The 21424-nt window shown below is 40.5% G+C and overlaps 1 protein-coding gene across 3 annotated transcripts in view; it reads left to right on the top strand.

Annotated features, from left to right (window-relative positions):
- Positions 1-21424, top strand: part of TAF3 (TATA-box binding protein associated factor 3) — a 126424-nt gene that overhangs the window by 49699 nt on the left and 55301 nt on the right. The window contains exon 1 of one of the 3 annotated variants that reach the window (XM_074358065.1): positions 11342-11696. The exons of the other annotated variants lie outside the window; for them this stretch is intronic. The gene's annotated coding sequence lies outside the window, so the exon portion shown is untranslated. Of the gene's footprint in view, positions 1-11341; positions 11697-21424 lie in introns of those variants that run through there. 3 annotated transcript variants of the gene reach the window in all.

The raw sequence follows: 21424 nt of genomic DNA, 5'->3' as shown, positions 1-21424 counted from the left end.
GACTTGAAGATGCTTCTAGTAAAAGACATAGATACAAATTAAATTTTGTACATGCAACCATTTAAAAAAACCCTGCAAATTATATCAATTTCAGAAATAAATATGAATTGAGTTTTTTTAATTGATGGTTTGTGTGTTAACTGGCCCCATCCTATGAACTAACCAGTAAGTGTATTGAAAGGCATGCTTGATTCCTGTGGTATACGACTTACAGAAGTTATAAAAACATTTTTTTCCTAAAAATGTCAGTAAGCTTAAAAAAAAAAAAGCATTTTCCTTCCCCTCTTTCTTCTCTTCTCCCTCTTCTCTGTATTTTTGTTAGAAACTTTTTTTCTTAAGATATTTGATTATGGTGTAAGGCAGCTAATTTGAGCATCTGTTTATCACTGCCTGGCTAGACTGAATGTAAAATTTCAATTGAATTACCTCCCAAGAGAGCTTTGAGCTCTTAGGGTAAAACACATCATTTTCTCTTCTCTCCCCTGGGATTGTCAGCAGAAAGAATTCATCTAAATAGTTTACATGCATTTTGAAAATGTTGTATCTACTGGACTTGGCTTTGTTGTTTGTGGAACATTGCCAACATAAATGGGATCTCTACTTTGCTTGTTAACTCAAGCACAATAGTGTTCTGTGGTATTACAATGCGTGTATAAATTGTAACAGTGAGTGACTTTTGCTGGTAGTTAACTTATAACCAATTTTCATATTAACAAGTAAGAGTTACTCCTCTTTTAAAAATTTAATTTAAAGACCCACATGTTTAATCATTCATTCAGTCATTAAATAGTTATTGAGCGATTACCATGTGTACAACTTTATGTGTTACAAAATTCAGATATACATTGTAAATGCTTACTTTGCCCCTTTTCTCTGGAAGAGTTTGGGTTTTTCTGTGCCCTTTTATCTGTTGCGTAAGGGCTTGGTTAAGAACTAATGAACTGAACTGAACTAAACGTATCAATAAGCAGAGTCAGCGTGCAGTGTCTGTCAGGGACTGCAGCACAGGCTTAGTGTGTGTCAGCTCCTGAGCATTCAGCCTGGGAGCGGGGGGGATCCCTTTTCAAATACCAGTTCCATGAGAAAGCACTATCATTTGTTTTCTTTATTCTACTTATTGCAGAAATTTTGCAAATATAAAAAAAGATGAAAAAAGAGCAGATGAAAACTCAATTACTCTAGTTTTTCTTCTGTTACAGTAAAAATGATTTTTTACAAAGCAGCACATAATATTTCATAAATTTTAAGACTTAAAATATTAAATCTTAACCTGGTAAAATGGAATATATTGTCAGATTATTAGAACGAAAAATTTATCTCTAATTATCAGTTCTGCTGTAAAATTTACATTGGTTTTAAAAACACATTGTTTCTTACAAAGTCCCAACAGTATGTGATGTATATATTGGTTGGTCATTCAGTTGGTCAGTTGTCCGTCTATCTTTACGTTGAAATCTCAAAGAATTTGAAATGGAAATAATTCTCCATTACTTTATTTCAACATATTAAAATTTGTCTTATAAATAGGCTTTAAAGTCTTTGAATATTTGAGATGTATATTGGGAAAATTGCTACTTATTTCACGAGCTCTTAGTATCTTTTGAGAGAATGATGTAAAGACCTAAATTACTGAAAGCAGCTTTGTTATTTAACAATGAATTCGTCTAGGCTTAATGGAGAGAAATGTTTTATCTGTGGTTTTTAATTTGTCACTTGAGAGGCATGTCCCTCTCCAAGATCAGATCCACACGTAAGAAGCAGGGAGGGGCCGTGCAGGTGTGAGTTTCTGCAGATGCGTCCTGTGAAGTGACCTGTCAGCATCCCTGCTGAGCCAGCTGTTCCTCGCTGGACCAAACTTCCCATCACTCAGTGTTCTCTGTGCTCTGTGTATCTCATCTGCCTTTTGTGCCTCATCTGCTTGTTTTCCTTCACATCTTTGATCATATTTGCCACTTCTTTCCACTCCTGTAGCCAGATCTTTCCTGGTCCTCTTCTGCCCTGACTGCGGCCACTTCCCTCTCATTGGCCCCCTGGCTTCTCACACCGTTCTGGCCTGTCTGATGTGTGCTCGCCAAGGTTATCTCTCCTGCTCTTCCAGCTTCAGCTTCTTACCTGTGTTTTGCCTGTATCAACCTTTTATCAGATATTCTCACTTTTTACTAGGCGCTTTCTTACAGAAATTCATCCTCATAATAAAACACCACCTCTTTTTATATTTCTATATACCTCATATCTATCTAATCATTCTTCTCAAAGGAACTCTTTTAAGAAAAACGGAAACAGGGTCACTCTCTGTTTCTCTCTCTTCTTGTCTTTAACCTAATATTTCCCCCAGCAGAGTAGGTACAAAGCTCAAAATACATTTCTACCAGTATTTTCTCCCTAGAAAATTTAGATTTTGAAATTTCCCTCTGATTTGCCCTTGGAGGGGGGCTTTTTTTGCTTTCATTGTACTGCTTGGCACTTGGTGGACTCTTTCAATCCCCTTCTCTGATGGAAAGCCTGCGTTCTCTGCCAGCGAAGAAGGAAGAGGTGCCCGGCCACTGAGGCTGGAAAGGCCGTTGGGTGCTGACTTGTGACGTGCTCCACCCGTCAGCCCCCTGCTCCACCTTCCGCGGGACCCGGTGCCCCTGATCCCCAGCTTTTGCATCACGTGTCCTGGGAAGCAGCATATGCAGTCGTTTGCATTTCTCTTTGCAGGTGCTTTAAATATCAGCTTACCTCTCCCTTCACACCGTCAGCCTTTCTCCACCTTCTGAAAACAGCAACATCTCTATCCATAATTCTCTCTTCTTCTGCCTCCTTTATCATTGTGGATTTAACACTGTTTTAAGTTTCTTTAATTTTTTTTTGGCAGGAGGATGAGATGGGATAGAAATGAGTCCCTCTGTCATTCTACCATCTTAATTCAGAAATTCCCCCTCCTTTGGTTGTTTAATCTTGCTTTCTCTATAAAACTCAGTTTTGCAACCCAGAGGACCAGATTACAACCTGGCCCCTTTTTAGGTCAACAGGCGTTTAAGTGTATAGTCTGTGTACAGCAGTGCTAAGTGCCAGGGAACCAAACACGAAAGACAGTCTGTGTCCTCAGGGAGCTTCCAGTCCTGCTGGTGTTGAAGAACACAGAGGAGCACGAAGGAGAAAGTTGGAGGGAAAAACTCAATGTCCAACAGTAGGAACATTACTAAATAACTTATTTATACGACAGACTATTGAGTACTCATTGAATCATGGTTTTGAAGATGAATTAGGGATGTGCTCTATAGTATAACATTAGGTGAAAATAGGATATAAACTGTTTAGTATAATTTCAGTTACTGAGGGAGAAAATAGAAGTATGTATAGAAAAACATTAAAAGAAAATGAAAACCCTAATATTAACAGTGATTCCCCCCCCCCCCCAGATTGTGGAATGGTGGTAATTTTTAAAGAAAAGTATCTTTTGGCCTGTGATCAGGGTTACCTTTTCCCTCATTTTCTTCGCTTGCTGTATTAACTAGCGTCCACTTGTGTCTGGCAGGATAGGAATTCTTCTTTGTTTGCCTCCCCGTTACTTGTCCAGTAGAACACTTTGGAGAGGAGTAGATATGTGTATGAATAATGGTGCAAAGCTTACGTCCCAGCAAAATCCAGTGACTGGATAACGGCATCTAGCTAATTGCTGTGGCTCCTTCCCCTTCACCTTGGGGCTCAAGACCCGAAGTGTAGCCACCTCTGTTTTCCTCCGTTTCCCTCCCGCTACTTCTTATTGCCAAAGTAAGTCTTCTGTTCTTTTAAAAAGCCAAGAAATGATGAAGAATATAAATAGTCTTCTATATAAGTATTAAGTTACACTTTTAATAGAGGCATTTGTCTCCAAATCATGTTAATGAAGAACTAACTAGAATACTGTATCATTTCTGGGGACTTTGATTGATTTTGCCAGCTAGGATATTTCGGATAAAATGGGTGGCTGTTTTATATGTAACTCATTGGATGGCTGAACAGCGAGCTGGCCAGCCAGCTACTGTTTTACAAACATTGCAATGCTGGCATCATTGAAAACTCTTGTGCCCTGTCATGTGGACTGTGAAATCCAGTCCCAGAAAATACAAAGTAGAAAGTTATGAAATGATTCAGATTCTTAGAATCAGTACAGCAAAAACTTTTTATAAAAATTGTCATACATAAGATATTTTTAAGAAGCAATTTCCCCAGTTTTCAGGGAGATTACATCAGGAAGGTGTTTATGTAAGGAAGGCACATTTACTTGTCATAGGATAGTGTTCATTTTTACCTTAATCTGTCTTATAGAACTTTTTTCCCTTTAGGATTTATAGTAACAAAATAAAGATTTTGATTAGAAGCATGTGACTTTTATCTTAAGTTAACAAGAGATCATAAATTTTTTTTAATCATAGAAAATTCATCACAAAATAGTTCACACTTAGGATGCCATATTCATCTTTTTAAATTATTATTTTTTTCTTTTAAATTATTTTTTAAAGTCACATTTCATAAAGTAGTAGCGTGTATAAATGTTTATAATTTCTTTTCCGCAGGCTCATGGAAACTTTTGAGATGTTCAGATTTTTTGTTTTTAATCTAGACCAAGAATCCCAGAACAAATTTTTAGCTTTTACATAAAAAGTTACTAAGATCCATTGCATTTGATTATAATTTACTTTAGAGCGCCTCATATTGTAAATCTGTTTTCTTTTCGGGGATTTACTTAGGCACGTACTGTCGATGATATTGTTAAAGCTATTTGTAATGGAGTTTAAATACTATAGCACTTAAATTACATCCTTAAGATAAAGAAAAGAAATACAAGAAGAAGTAAAATTTTAAAACAAAAACATTCTTGGAGTGTTCCCAAACCTAAGCATGGTCCATGCCACAAAAGTACGAAGTCTTTCTTGAGTGAAGTTAATTACCCACGGGGTGCATGTTGGCCACTCTTTAAAATTCTTATAAAAACAAAGAAATTAATTATCCAGTATAAAAACCAGTCATACTCTTTCTGGCAAACATTCAATTAACTTTTTAGTGCTTGCTGTTTAATGTTGTTTTTGACCAACCAACCATTGAAAACTACTTTCCTTTGAAATGGGGCTTGAGTGGAAAACAGCATTGTGTGTAGCTGTTTAGACGGCCGGTTCCATTGAATCATCAACTTGTTTCCCCTGATCTTTGAATTCGGCGGCTTGTTATATTTTAGACTCACGGGGAGGTGTGCGCTGAGCACAATTACTCTGTGTGTTTAGTTTTTAACAGAGTTAACCTCTAAGATGTATTGGGAATAGCCAGAAAAATTCTTAAACTAGTAATGACAACATCTCAAAAATGTCATAGCATTGAAAAGTTTTCCACCTGACCAACTAGGGCTCATAATAGTTACATTTAAATTTTTTTTTCCAGAAAAAAAAAGTGCTTGCATGGCTTTTCTTCTTGATATTTTGACTGACAAATGCCTTTTGTTTTTGAAAGGTAGATTGCACATTTGATAATTTTAACAATTTGCCACCTTGGCTTTCCTTCTCTTTGAATGCACAGACATGTGGGCATGCGTGCTGACACACACACCTTTATATTCTGAACCATTGGAGAGTGACTGTGGACATAATGACATTTCACCCCTATATACGTCAGTGTGTTTTTCCTAAAAACAAGGACATGTCTCCTACGTAACCAATGAACGTGCTTAGGAAATTTAACGTTGATACAGTAGTCTTGTCCAATACTCAGTTTTCCCCAGTTTACCCCAAAACGTTATTTGTACCCCTCCATTTTTTCTAACCCTCAATTCAAGATCTAGTCAGAGATCACACACTGAATTTAATCTTTTTTGATTTTATCTTTTTATGATTGTTTCCTCATGATTAAATTCAGGTGAATACATGTTGGCCAGAATACTTCATAGGCAGTATTAATTCCTTTTCAGTGTGTTCCATCAGAGGTGTGTAATGTCAGTTTGTCTGTTTGGTGTTTTGGTAACAATGCCAGATTTTTTTCGTTGCAAAGGTAACTCCCCCCCTTTGTAATTGATGAGTATTAGGCTGGAGGGTTGTTTAAGACTAAGATTACTTAACTGAGTATTCTGTTCCTCCTCATTCAGATAGGTGATTCTTGCTTAAATCAATTACACTAATGGCGGCTGTAAATACAGATTTTCTGTTGTTTTCATGTATTTCCTCCACACTGGAATTTTTCTCTCCCTCTCCCACCTCCACCCCCTTTCAAGTTATTAGACTGGCCTCAGGACTCTTTTTTTATTCAATGTGTAATAATTCACTGTATCATTATATAGTCGGCCCTTCATATCTGTGGGTTTCACATACAGGGATTCACCCAACTGGGAATTGAGAATACGTGGGAAAAGAAATTTTAGAAAGGTCCAAAAAGAGCAAAACTTGAATTTGCTGTGCACTGTTATCAACCATTTACATAGTGTTGACCTTGTCTTAGGTATCTTAAGTAATCTGAGGTGACTTAGCGTTTACAGGAGGATGTAGGTTATGTGGGGAGGAAGTGCCATCTCGCATAAGGGACTTCTTGAGCATTGGCAGACTCCGTGGGGCTGGAGGTGGTCTTGGAACCAGCTCCCCCATGGATACCGAGGGACAACTGTATACCTTGCTACTCAGTTGTCCCCAAATTTGACCAATGAGAGCCTCTTCAAGCTGTCTTTTGACATGTCCCCATCAGTTTTTTGAGGAGTTTCTTACTTTCTGGCACATCAAGATGTTCCAGGCTCACTGCATCTCAGCCTTGGGCACAGCCATTTCTCCACAAAGCCCTTGCTTCTTTTAGTGGGGGAGGTGGTAGTCAGCAGAATTTATGGTTTTTGATAAGGTCAGGCATGTTCAACTGTATTATAAACCTGTGGCTTAATATGCTTTTATCTTGGGAATAACTTCTTACCTATAAAGCAGGGAGGTGTTATGATTCAGCTTTGAAAGTGCTTAGATGATGCAGTTTAGCACTGTATAATACAGCGTTTATGACATTAGGGTTAGTTGTGGAAGTGCGATTTTAGGAGGACTGCTAACAGTAATGATGAGAATGTTGATCTTCTCTTTTGAATTTAACCATCTTTTTCAGGCAGACAAAACTTTTTTTTAATTTAGCATGTGTTTATGCAAGAAATGTTTATCATTGGACCAGGTAGGTCCACGAGTATCGAAGTGAATAGGACCCAGATCTTGCCCTTGGGGAGCTTACAGTCTGTTAGGGGACAAGCATTCAGAGACCCATAATGTGAGGCAGCTACTGTAAGGATCACAGAGTATTTTAAGTTGCCACGGGGATTCAGAAAATAGGGGTCAGATCTGATGTAGGATATCAGAGAAGTTTCATGGTGTTTCTGGGTTAGAACAGAGTCCAGTCCTCCTGGAAGGAAGGGCCACAAAGATGGAGGTAGTGAAAATGGCTGGAAATGAGATAGAAACCCGCTTCAGGGAGCTCGTACATTGTAGGCTTAGTTTGTCTGAGTCCATCAGGCGTGAGAGCCCGCTCATTTCCGAGCGGTGGCGTCTGGACGTACGTTTCCGAGCTGGTGGGGAGACGTCAGTGGAGATGGTTTGCGCGCAGTGGAGTCTTCTGTAGCCAGGGAGGAGTGGGCCGTGCTTTACTGACACTTCGTGGTCCTGACACAAGTGAAACTGAGTCATCTTTGATCTATTTTACTTTAGTGTCTGTCTCCCCCGTTAAATTGCATGGAAATGCCACGGGAAAAGGCCTTGTCTGTCTGCTCATAATAATTGTCTGTTCTCTCCCTAGCACAGCGCCAGACGCATGGTGGGTGTGTGTTTCCTATTCGTTGAGTACTTGAATGAATCAGAAAGTGAGGGAAGGAACAAAAGAATAGGCAGGTGAACTGATTAGGCAGATAGTAGTGATGGGAAATGTTGGAATAAACTTTTATATTTAATGAAAACATCAAAGAGAGAAGGCGGGTGGAGGATGCAGGTGGTGGGCTGATCTGTCTAGTTCGCACTGTGTTGGCCTTCATGCCATGTTTAGGAAATGGGACATCGTTGCTGACGTTTCAGACTTGGGTTTTCCTGGCTTCCCTGGAATACCTGGGAGATCTGGCAACCCTGGGCTTGGCTGCTTGGCCGGAGCCGGGCAGCGCCTGGCTGTCCACCTGTGGTTGGGCTGTAACCTATTCACTGCCTCCTCCACCTCCTGTCACTCAGGGCCACTGTCGTCACTCTCACACTGTCCTTTTTTCTTGTGCTTTCCTTTTCCTTTCGGTAGAGTTAAGAAGAAAAGTGAAATATTTCTTGTATCCATGTGTCTTTTTAAAGTGGAAAAACCAAACATGAAACGCAAGGGCCACGTGTCCCCGGAGGCTGAGAGCACATTTCTTGGTGGATGTGAAGCGTGTTCTTAGTCATCAAGATGCAAGAAAGTGTCTCTACAGAAAGGATACAGCCCACGGGGCCACTTACAGAACAAACCCTGTCTTCCCCTGTGAGGCCCCTGAGGCTGACGGTCAGAGGAGGTGACAGACTGGAAGAGGAGCTGGCAGCAGAGCGTCCAGCACGTTAACAAGTGTTGCTGTCAGAGAAATGGGAGCATGGAGAGAAGCGTGTGGTTTGCGGGGAGCCAGAGATTTTGACAGAGTTTTTCCTAATTTTATCTCAAAGTATTGATTATTTTCTATTTTTTAAACAGACTCTTTTTACCTTCATATACAATGAAAATATTAGTATTCTTGTAGTCCAAATTCATTCACATTTTTTAAACATTTTTTTCATTTTTTAAAATTTTTTGATTTATAATCATTTTACAATGTTGTGTCAAATTCCAGTGTAGAGCACAATTTTTCATACATCAACATATATATATTCATTGTCATATTTTTTTCTCTGTAAGCTACCATAAGATTTTGTATATATTTCCCCATGCTATACAGTATAATCTTGTTTATCCATTCTACAATATTGAAATCCCAGTCTATCTCTTCCCACCCCCAGCCCCCTTGAAAACCACAAGTTTGTATTCTGTGTCTGTGAGTCTATTTCTGTTTTGTATTTATGCTTTGTTTGGTTGGTTTTTTTAGATTCCACATATGAGTGATCTCATATGGTATTTTTCTTTCTCTTTCTGGCTTACTTCACTTAGAATGACGTTTTGAATTTTGTTAGAAAGAGTTCACGTAGCAAGAGGTACTTGTGTTACAGTCTATTTCTGAGCATTTTTTGTGAAGTTTACAACTCAAGGGGTAAAAATATTGCAGGGCAATAACATTACTTTAGAAACTGAAAGTTATGCAAAGATTCTGCCTTACTTGTTTCTGCTTTTAAAGATATGTGATAAATGCACCAATTTTAGGCAGAAAGTTATATTCTGAACGTTTTTGGGGGCAACTGCCAACCAGGCAAAAGGGAACTTAATAGAATGTTGTTCAGTGAATTGCATCAGGGGTCATTAAAGATGCTCCCAGGGCAGGAGCCAATGCTGTGAAAGGACTTTCCTTTGGTTCTCGAGCGCTTTACGATGCACGTGATTTTGCTTCTCTTGTCTGGTTCCTCTTTCCCCTCAACTCTCCTTTAATTTTCCCGACTGAAGTTACTGTTCCCTAGGGTCTTTGTCTTTAATTTGAATATCGGATGGTATAACATTCCTCTCAATTACTGGCACATGACCAAGAAGTAGAGCAAATAAGGTATCTGATGATGCCCAGTTTTAAGGAGAGCAGGGTTGGATTATTCAGTATCCATTCTGACAAGGCTGTCAGAAACAGGTGGTAACCACAGCTACGTGATTCTTATTCAAAGGAAAAAACCTTATGTTTTCTGACTAAGATTACCACTGTGATGCTCTCTTCTCCTTTCAGAGGTAAACTTTGAAAAAAAAAAACAGTAAAATATAGAATGATTTAGGAAGGTGGCCGTTTTGGGAAAACTTTAAGATTTCTGCTAAGTTGCTTGCTGTTAGCTTGCCCTCTGGAACCAGTGTGGCACCGGCAAAGATACCGTGTTCTTTTGTCGATCTTTTGTGGCTCTTGCCACCCCGAACCAACAGCACATTTCTTACCTAACGCTGCACATGGGAAGCCCAGCCTCTCTACCACTCTTGACTTTCTCCCGTGCATCTTGGGCTGAAATGTACATGACTGTCCTTGGGCAAACGGTGTTCCTGGCGCCACTTGGCTTGCCTGCTATAGACCTGAATAGCCTGAATAACTTTTTTAAATCTTTGCCCTATGAAACCCTAGTTCCGGTACATGCAGGGCACCACCAGGGCACACGGTAGTTCTAGAGTTAAAAGCCGAGCCAGTTGTCACATCTCCATTTACCCTGTTGTGACCTTAGCGCTTAGAGCACTCATAGACCTAGCTGTCCTTGGTGGGGTTTGTCACTGAGACTGGACTTAGGCCACAAAATTCTAACGCTAGTGAGATTGTCAACATCCAGTATTCCCCACAGCACGAGGTGCACATCCCTGCTGACAAGTGAGGTGATGTCAGGTGACAATTGCGCATTTAGGTTTATTTTTTTATATTTTAACATATACTACAAAAATAAAATGAACTCAAGGATCTGGTGATTTCATGGGTATTATTATTTAGAACAGGAGTAAAGTGGGTATGTAAGTTAAAAACTAGCTGAATTTTAAGAGAAATAAAGGGATACTGGTTCACCTGTGATGCCAATATGGTGAAATATTATAAAAGTAATACAAGTGCCAGAAGTCTGGGCAATACTGACGTAACTGAACCACAGGAAGGGAAATGAAAAGTGGAGTGGCCTTCCCAGAGCTGGGGGTCGTTTGTGGCGTAGCCGGGTTGCGCCGTAGCCATCTTCCTATTCTTTGTGTCGCCTTTTAGTCACTGGTTATACCTCGGGGGGAGATGCAGGAAGGTACCAGGACTGCCTGCTCTTTTCAGACGGCCTGTCAGCCTCCCCTCTGTGTGTCTTCATGAAAGGAACACTAGCTTTCTGTCCGCACACTTCCTACACGTTGCCGTATTCTGCTTTGCTCTGCTTTTTAAAGCAGGACCTAGAGCGCGACCAGCCTGAGCCGTGTCTGCAAAGGAGAGGCCTGGGCATGTCTTCTCTCTGCCAACTTTTTTTTTTCCAGGAGATTCAGCACGTTAATTATTTTTGTTAGTTTGGGTATGTGGGTGGTGGTTTTAGTTTTTTGTTACTTTGGGGAGCATAGAATTTTCTTAGCTCTTGGGACCTTCAATTCAGCATTGGCTTGCTTTCTCAAAGGGTTAAAAGTCCAAATCAAATTGTATTAATTCAGGGTAAGATTAAGGTGCAGTCATACAAAGGCCAAATAAGCCCCAGCTTAAGTGAGGCCAGAGTTCAGTTCCGCAGTGACCGGCGTGCTCGTCTGGGCATGCACGCCAGCTGTCTTCCCCGAAGCCCTTCAGGGACTTGGGTTCTCGCCATCGTGTTGCTGGGCCGTCCCTTAGGAGAACTGTCCACGTCTACATGGGGAAGCTGAGTTACTGCCTGCTGAGTGTCCCCGGATCCAAAGAGGCTGTTTTAACTTGGAGCTGACTCACAGGTGACATGCTGCCATTCCTGCCTGCTCAGCCCTCCTCGGTCACACGCCGTGCACAGCTTCGGGGGAGGCTGAGGAATGGAATGTCTTGCTGAACAACCACAGGTGCCCGGGAAGAAGGGGAGAACTCAGTTGTGAGGGGCAGTGAGAGCAGTGCCACGATCATCTTTTTTAATATACTTACCCCCCAGGTAAGCTTTCTCATTACAGAGCAGGTTCTGTGTCTTAGTTTGAAAGCTGCTATTATAATGATGTGGAATCATGAAAGGTTTTTGGCCAGAAGGCAAAATGGTTAGATTTATACGTTAGAAAGAACATTCTTAAGGCAGTATAGAGCTTGGATCGAAGCTGGGAAAGACTCTGGGAGGGAACTAGTACAGTAAGTTCTGTGATAATCAGAAGCTGGAGGAGACTTCAGCTGAGTCGGTGGCAGCGGGAAAAGGCAGGAGGCGATTGGTTCAGAGATATTTAGGAATTAGAAATACTCCTGATTTAGAGTGACCTACAGGACGTGCCCCATGCGCGCGCACACATGTAGGTGGCTCCCCCTCCAAGCCTTTCCACCCTGCTTTGACTCCCTGGTCCCTCTCTTCCCCGTCCCCACCCCCTCTGTAGACAAATAGACGTAGACATTTTCTTTTCAGAGCAGGTGCCCCAAACTCACGCCTTCCAGCGCCAGGCACTGATGAAATGATTAAGGAGCCTGGGGCTGGGGGCGGGACCTTTGAACCTGCGAGTGCTTTTCCTGTCGAAGGTGGGTGGCTGCGGCTTCGCCCAGCTGGTTTTCCCCAGGCAGGAACGCCAGCCCTGTGTTGCCAGGTGTTTTAGTTTTAAAAATGGAAACCAGAAGTGTCCTGATGTTTAAAATTTGGTAACTTTAAATACTTTAAATTCTAACAGTAGCCACTTCATGGGGGCGGCTGTGAAGATTCAGTGGGCTCGTAAGTGGAAGGGTCTTAGAAAAGCGCCTAACACCTTGTAAATGTCACCGGTCGCCCCCCACCGCCGTCCCCATCCTCGTGTCCACCATCCCTCCTCGCAGTCTGCGTTACTGAGAGCTGCTGCAGAAAAGTAACACGAGGTTTTTCTCTCTGTAGCATCCTGGCTGCTCCATCCTCCCAGAGTCACAAAGCACATAATGAGACACAAGCTAGTACCAAGCATTTTTCAAGCCACAGAACCCTTTCTTTAACAAATGCTGACATGGAAACCTGATCTGTAAGAAAGATTAATTTGGATCTGCCCTGTTTGAAGTGGTTATGGGGAACTGAATAGAGCTGCGGTTCTGAAACTTCAGCTTGAGTCAGAATCACTTAGAGGGCTTATTAAGGCACAGATCTCTGGGCCCTAACCCGAGGGTTTCTGAGTCCATGGGTCTGGGATGGGCCCAAGAATTTTCATTTCTAGCAGGTTCCCAAGTGACACTGCTACTGGTGGTGGGGTTGGTTTTTTTTTTTTTTTTTAAGCTTTCTGTTTGATTCTTTTATGCCCAAGTTTGAGAATGTCTGGCCGTACAAAAGTGGGGGTGGCTTACAGGACACCCGAGGGTAGAACTGTGTTCACCGCTTTCAGGATGTGACCTCCACCACTCCCTACCCCCCCAGAGCAGCTCTTGTGCTAAGTGAAAGGCCCTGATTCCACCAGAAGCTTCCCTGGCCTTCACTGTGGCGGTGTCATCGGATAAACTGCCGCATCAGTTAACAACTTAACTTCAAAAAATGATTCCAAGTAGGGACAATGAGAAGGTGGGACAACAAGCCAGTTATGTAGAAAGGCTGATGCACTGCACTTCAGGTCCATGCTTTGTGCCTGACAGCTGCAGACCCAGGGTGAAAGGGGACTACCGTGGTTTTCAACAGTCCCTCATTTGCCAGGTGCTTCACTAGGCCCCATTTAATTCCCCTAACAGGGAAAGAAGTGTCACCACAAAGTAGGTAAAGAGATCTTCATTTGCAGAGGAGGACCCAACCAGGAACTGGCAGAGGCAGGATTTGAACTCAGGTCTTTATGACACTAAAAGCTGGGCTCTTTGCACCTTGCGGTGGTAATTATTTCCCTGAGCTCTCAGGTCCACAAACCTCTTCCTTACATTGAGCACTTAACAATTTGTAAATACTGAATTTTTCCTGCTTTATTTGGCAGGAAGTATCTGATAAGAACATATTGTACAGTATGATGTGTTACATTTACTACTGCAGCATAAAAATTCCTTAATATCAGTGTAATAAAATTTGAACTTGACTTTATGTATGATAATCGAGTACAATTAGGAGAAAAATTCTTAAATGATTTTTATAAGAAACAACATGGTGTAGTGGGGAAAAGAGCAACGATTTGGGATACTTTTGTTCTGGGACTAATTAATTTTTTAAGTCTAGTAACTTCAGTCGATCTGGATTTCATCTATAGAATTAAGACCAAATGACCTAACTCTTCCAGGTGTGAAAGCCATGGTTTTCTTATACTTCTGGAAATACACAGTAATTCTGAAGGTCGAGTCTCTTCAGGTTTCATTGGGAGCTGGCAGGTCCACCAGTCAGAGACTTGGGCCAACTGTGGAGTTAACACACACAGATCAGTTAATTTTTCCCCTAGTCCACATCTAACCCAGCAGTTACTTGCCAGTGGCCTGATCTGCCAGCCCAGGTCCTCCGAGCGGCGGATGTGCTCTCTGGGGAGGGAACTCCATCCAGGTGCTTTTCTGTTTCTTTTTGAATTGGACCTTGGAATGCCCTCTGCTAGTTATTGAAACGTGTTAGGTTTTTAGATGGAAATGAATTGAGAGTAAGTAACAGGTTTCTTTTGAATGTGGCGTACAGGCGAGAAAGTCACACAGCAACTGCCTGGGCTGTTTGTCCCTGTTGCTCCAGGCCATACCTGCTATCCTTTTTTGATCTCTGTCCCTCAGAAATAATAGAAAGAGAGAAATCAGAAGCAGGCTCCCCCACTTCTAAAAGGCCGCCAGCCCAGTTATGCCATAGTGTTTTAAGATTGGTGTATAAATCCTTTTCAATGAGGAACTCAGCACCCGAGTTACAAACCTATGTGTGTAAGTGCGTCTTCTCCATCTTCATGGTAGCAAGTAGTCTCTCTTGCCTCAGGACACACACTGCGTGCCACGGACACTCTTCCACCCTGTCTTCAAATCGTGCCACTGACCAATCGTGACAGTACTAAAAGTGGGACAACCAGACATTTGTGACTCTCGTGGGACACAAAAGAGGCACCCTGCATCACCCATGAGGTGTTCTTGCCAAACAAAATGAGCTTGAGTGTGATCAAGACTTCAGATCCAGCTCCCTGCTTATAGGAAAACCAGCGGACCGAGGGGAGCAAGTGAAGCCGTGAGGTGGAAAGCAAGTAAACCCGGGGCAGGATCGCTAGTCCCCAGAACAAACGAGCCAGCAAATAAACAGTGTGAAAAAGGAGAGGGGGGCCAACTACTGTTGCTCAAAAGAGGCTGTGTGGCACAGGAAGTAATTGCAGTGTGTGGTCCTCTGTTAGATGCTGATTCAAAGAAACCAACCACGGAAACACTTTTGCAGTTTTTGAGGAAATCTGAATATGAACTAGGTCTTTAAATTCTTATTAATTTTGCAGGGCATGATGATGGCAGTGTGGTTATACCTATTTTTAAAATGTCTTTTCTATTAGAGATACCCATGGAAGTATTTACTGATGAAATAGTAAAATGTCTGAGATTTGTGTTAAAATACATGGTAGGGGGAGAGAAGAGGTAAAATTCACTGTTTGTTCCTCATCCTTCGGGTCTTGGTTTCTGTTACCTCTTTGGGGATCTTTGGCCAAAGCAGGTGTTTGCCCCATCCCGTTAATTTCAGTCATTACGTAATCACAGCATTTATCATATGCTGAGTTTATGCCTCTTTGTTGTCTCCCTGACTATAGACGCTGGAAGGGCAGGGACCATCTCTGGTTCACCGCCGTGTGCTCGGAACCTGGAGCACTGTATGGGGGACACTTGGTAGGCAGTCAGTAAATATATGGCAAAAGAATAAATGAAAGAAACTCTGGTTTCATGTTTGCATTTGAGTGTTTCCAGATGTGGACTGGCGCTGTGAAGTGGTTATCGTTGTTGTAAACAACGCCGCATCTTACCTTTCCTCGGTGGCGGTGGGGTGGGGACCGTAAGTCTTGCCTGAGCTTTTGTACTTGAGAACTCAAGTATGAGATACATATGGGCATCTTAAATAGTTTCTTTACTAGTGGGTACTTTGTTGTTAATACTGAAGGTAGAGTAAACATTTTACGGTTAAATCATTGACTCACGAATCCTCTCCATCTGTGCAATAAACATACCTTCACAGCATGTACCTGCCCTGCCTGTGTGAGCATCCTGTGCTTTCCCTGCCCCTCCTGAACGGCTTTTATGAAAACCCCGGTGCTCTTGCCTCTGCTCTCGCTTTCTCACAGAAGTGTGGAATTCTTGTCAGAGTTTAGGATGAGGACCTTTTAGGCTCCTAAAGAACCATGTCATCCTAAGTTTATTAATGCCGTGTAGCTTTTAAAGCCCCAGTCTCGTTAAGAGTCTAAACGGTCTATTGTATCTATTGCGTCAAAGTGAGTGAATGGTTTGTAAATTCTTTCAGCGTAACTCTGTCACTTAACCCCAAAGTGTTTAGGTTGGATGCTACCCAGTAGTTCCTTGTTAAACTACTACACAAAATAGAGCCTTGCTTGCAGTTAGCTAGACAGTTTCCTTTGTTAATGGATTATTATGTCTTCGCCGTGATCTTCTTCAGGTAGTTAATGTAGGAATTCCTGTTTTGACCGTGTTTTTAAGTTGCGTACACACATAGAAACTAAAGTATGGGCTATTCAAAAAGTTTTTAAAAGTTTTTTGTTATGGAAAGTTCCAATCATATACAGAAGTAAAATAGTGTAATTAACTTCATGGGACCATCTGTCAGCTTCAGCCCATCAGCTTCATATGTGGATCTTAGCTAGAAAATGTGATAAATGTAAGAAGTCAATTAATTTTAAGAGTTTAAGAACTGAATTAATTCTAAGAAGGTCAGTATATCTGTTGCTATGCATACTGCATCTGTCTCAATGTCAGCAGAGTTTGTTTTGATAACCAACACCTATCACACAATTTTCTGTGGAACATAACCTCCAGGATAGCTGAGCTTGTAAAAGGCACGTCTTTCATATCAGGTGAGATTTTAAAGTATGCAAATTTAATTTGTAGGCCACACCCCAGGTTAAATATTAGCAAAGCAACCTTTTTAAAACTTAGTTTTATGTTTGTGTTAATAAATCTGACGGGGATGATGGGCATGTCCGGTAAGATGTCAGTCTTGGTTTCCTCTGAGGCAGGTGCTTGTCTGCTCTAGGCCCCTACTGGGGGCGGTCCCTTCCCTTCTGCAGTTCGTGGCAGTGTTGAGCCCTGGGGTTGGGGCAGCCCCACCAAGACCTCAGTCATCCTTGCTTCCATCTTGCAGAGTGCGCTGTCCTAGTGTCCTTGGATTAATTGTACATATAAGCGAGTGTGTGGCGTCCGTATTGCAGGCATTTAAGGTTTAGAGATAATATGTATATATAGAGAGCCCCAGGAGGGTCTGGGGTTATGGGAGGTACTTAATGACACCCCCTGTACATACACAGAAAACTCTTTTATGTTTCCAGCCCTTACATGTGGTAATAGTTTATTCATTTGTTGACATTATCCTAAATATATATGTAAAATGCTTGGGCCATTTGTTGGTTTTCTCCCCCACTGATGAATGCTGTGGGTGAATTGTGTGACCCCAGTCTTTGTTTATAATGTTGACGTTTTCATGCTGTCCAGTTTGTTCTGAGATACAAACGATAAAATGTATTTCTAGCCATCTTATCCCAAATAAAGTCATACTGATTTTTGTGTAGCAGATAATGAAATAGAAAATAATCTCCGGGTGTCTATTCTGTATGATTCACAGGAAGAGTTTCGGAAGAACAGTTGTGCATTTGTGCAGTATGAACGCCTGATCTTGCTCCCTTGATGTAAACTGGCATTTTTGAAGTCAGAATGGAGATAAAAACCACAGTTAATTGTCTTCCTTTAACATGATGTGGCTAACCCTGAACAGCTTCTTCATATGCGGGTAAACCAGTTTTGAAATAAAGCTTACCTTTTTACCCAGATATTGTAAGGAAACTTGGTAGCAGTGAAATAGAATGAAACTGTTTTTGTCAATTTAGAAAGTTAATAATTTTGTTAACACTGATTTATACTGTAGCTAAAAAGCTCTTGGTAGTTTCCCAAATCTTAAAACTAGCTGACCTTGCATTTGAACCCAGCTGTAATGTAAACATTTTCTTGAGATGGCAAGAGCTTGGGCCAGACAGTCTGGAGGACATTAGTGGTTCTGTTTGAGGGAAGTTGGAAACCCAAGATAATTCTCGGGAGCTCTTTTTTAGGTCAGAAGCTGTCTTAGACATTGTATGTTTCTTAATTCCTTCTTGGTCTTGTTAATAATGTGTACTACTTCTCTTGGAAATCTAATTAGTAGAAGACATAAGTAACTTTAGAGCAGGACATAAGAGTAGTTTTATTTGGTAGTTTTTCTATCCTTTCCACATTATTTAGTTGCTAAAAAGTGTAGTACAGTATTCAGGCTCCTGAGCATGAAGTCTCTGCCCTACTGCCTTTAAAAATTCTTGCTTCTTAGTATTCTATGACTTACCCGAAATATTTTGTTCAAAACTAAGTCCTATGTCAACTCCCTTTGACACCTTCCCCCTTTTATAAAACTTTCTGAGATGTACTGAGCACTGGTTTTCCAACTTCAGGACATCACTCATTAATGACTGTAAAATCAGCTTAGTGAGTTGAAATCTGCATTTAAAAAAAATTAAATAGAATTCGTCACTCACAGCGAGGGGAGGTACTGTCCCGTGGCACTCTCATTGTACTTACGCATAGATCTGTGTGTGTGTTTATGTATAAGCATAAAAATATGAACTACTTTTTTACTGTGGGTCGCTGTCAAACGTGAAACCTGACTGCAGAGAATATTTCAGGGAAAGGTTCTGTAGCCTTCCTTGCAAGTCTACATTTAAAAAATTTGAGTTTTCCGCTGTATCTCTGATACTATTGTTAGCTGAATATTTAAGAAGCTCAAAAGAGTAAAGTTTTCTGTTTTTTTTGAAAAAAAACAGCTTTACTTTCTAATTCTAGACATTATCATATGGTCAAACGCTGAAATGCCAGAGCTAAGCAAAAACCATGCTTCTCTTAATTCAAGAAACATTTATTAAGGCTCTTATGCCAGATAATAGACATAGTATATAAGGTACAGTTTTCGATCTCCAAGAAATCACAATCAAAATTTCTCAGGCCCATATTGAAATATATATGTGTTCATATTTGTTTTATTTATTTTTTTAATGACAACCTGTTGGGGGAGGGTGTAGCTCAGTGGTAGAGCATGTGCTCAGCATGCAAAAGGTCCTGCATTCAATCCCAGTCCCTCCATTAAAACAAACAAACAAGCAAGCAAGCAAGCAAGCAAACAAATCTAACCCCCCCCCCAAAATGGTGACTTGTTAGTAAATTCAACTTTTCAGCATTCAAACTCAGGGGAATTTTTTAAAGGAATATTTGCTCCTGGAATCTTGTCAGATTTCTCAAGGCTGTATAGTTGAGTACTTCCTCCTACTTGAATTTTTTCTGCTTATTAAATAAACTATCATTGAACTAAAGTTAGTTGTTAGAAGGGTTTGGACTAGGTTTGTACTGGGGTCCTAATACGGTGGATGTCTTTATTGCTTTTTCTGGAGTCGGGGGGGACCAGTTTGTGAAGTTTAAACTTGTGTGATTTTTCCATTATGATATTTTTGCTATTTAATCTCATCCCTTAATTTCTCCAGACCTCCCTTTCCTCTTCTGTAGAGCATAGATGATAATCATCCTACTCCAAATATCAAACAGATGCCTCAATATCTAATTTAAAATAATCTAATACTCAGATCCCCCAGATATTACAAATGACAGTGTGCTGATTAGGAACATGGGCATGGTGTTTTTATGTTAAGTGCCTTTTGGATAAAAGTACAACGTAACTGATAATAAGTGAGCCTGGCAATTAAGACTTGATTGTTGACTCAAAACAACTGTACTCTGTCCTCACTTAAACAGTCGGTTTTTAAAGCAGATCCTGGCAATCCCTTGATCACGGACTATGACTTACTTATTAATGTTTCCGTGTGTATTTTGACTGTTTACAGCCAGTTTTACACACCGGAACATATAAAAGGTGTTCTATTTTAAAGCTGTGTTACAGAATAATAATGCTCCTCCCTGAAACATTAAGAAATCACTAGCTCATTTTATCTCAGCCATATATCACTTTAGAGAAAATAAAAGCAGATTATAGTGCATAATTGGAGCAGTGTCTTGGTCTGTCATAAATAATAGCTTTATTAGAAAACTTGTATCTCCTGCCTTACACGTTTAAACCACTTAGTAGCATTAGGTTCTTTGAGTACGCGTAAGTCTTCTACATAAGATTTCCGGCCAGCCTACCAAACTGTTAATTTCCTCATACTATCTTTATTAAAAATTTTTTCTTTCTATATGCGTAAACCCACATCGTTAAAGTGAGCAGCTATATTTAAATCCTATTATGATTATGACCGAAATATCCAGTAGCGAAACAGTTCAAGTTGAAGACTGACATTTTATACCCTTGCGTCATGGTACATGAACAAAAATGCTCATAGGAGCAGAATATCAGATGTAATCGAAAACTGCTTTGTGTCTTCAGCAATAATATATAGTTTATGTGTCTGCTGATTAACCTTTCTGTGATATGTTTTGTGTTTGTGTGTGTCATGAAGATGGGCCCTTGTGTTCTGGTGGGGGGGCTTTTTTATTATCTGTAATCTGTAATATTACTTGCATGAAAACTAATGCTGAGTTTTATTTTTCCAGGGTTTATCGCATCTTTATGTTTAAAACAGTCATAAGGAGCTTAATTATTTTTTCTGGCTTTATTTTTTGAAGTTAGTATTGCTGTGTTTGCTGTATTCAAAAAAAGAAGTCTTTTTTTTTTTTCCTTCCTACTCTGGTTGTCCCATTAGTCTCCAGTTGCTTTGCTGTTCATCCTAAATTAAATACAGTAGTTGATGCATGATGATAATTCTTTTAAAAAGAGTACCTTTCTGCTTTAAATATAAACAATCTTTTGATTCACTATACGAATACTACTGTAGTTGATAGTCCATTGTATTTGAATAAATGGGGAAAGAATTAAATTTTTGCACACATGATTGACTCTATACAGAAACCAAGGTTAGATATCTTGAATAAGAAATTTCTAGAGCTAACGTTTGATGTGAAATAATAATGGGGCTGTTTATTTTCATTTTGAAATTAAAGGAGCATTCCAAGGTATAAAGTATATTGCGTACTTGAATTTTTATAAAATTTGATAGAAACAGAAAAACCAAGACAACCGAACTATGCAGTTCACAGTATTTAAGCTGTCATTTCATTTAGAAAATGCTTTTTGAGCATCCTCATGCCAGTAGAAGGAAACCTTCAACCGTTTTACTGTCCACCTTAGTAAGTCTGAGTGTATCATTCTCAGACAGCGTTTATTAGTTACTGTTTTGTACTTGGTTTCAGGGTATTTGAGAGGCGAGGAGAAACAGAAAGCCAAAGATAGCTTTTCTGGTAGAGTCCGCGAAGTTTGTTTCATATTGTGCTAACTTGATGAGAAAATATATTCGTATAAAAACACTGAAGAAAGTGACAGTTCTGTGCTGGCATGTTCTGGTTTTTAGGTTCCTCAGCGCAGTCTGAGCATTTTGTCCTGTCAGGTAGCTGGTCTGGCTTAGTACCTGTGCTTTGTTTATCATTTAAGAGTTTGAAATCCCCTGTGAGCCCTGCTTGTTAAGTCTAGCGACCTGCCCG

This window comes from Camelus bactrianus, chromosome 35, assembly GCF_048773025.1.
Source record: "Camelus bactrianus isolate YW-2024 breed Bactrian camel chromosome 35, ASM4877302v1, whole genome shotgun sequence".
NCBI lineage: Eukaryota > Metazoa > Chordata > Mammalia > Artiodactyla > Camelidae > Camelus > Camelus bactrianus.
The sequence above is the reverse complement of the archived record's forward strand: the minus strand, read 5'-3'. Positions and strand labels throughout refer to the sequence as shown.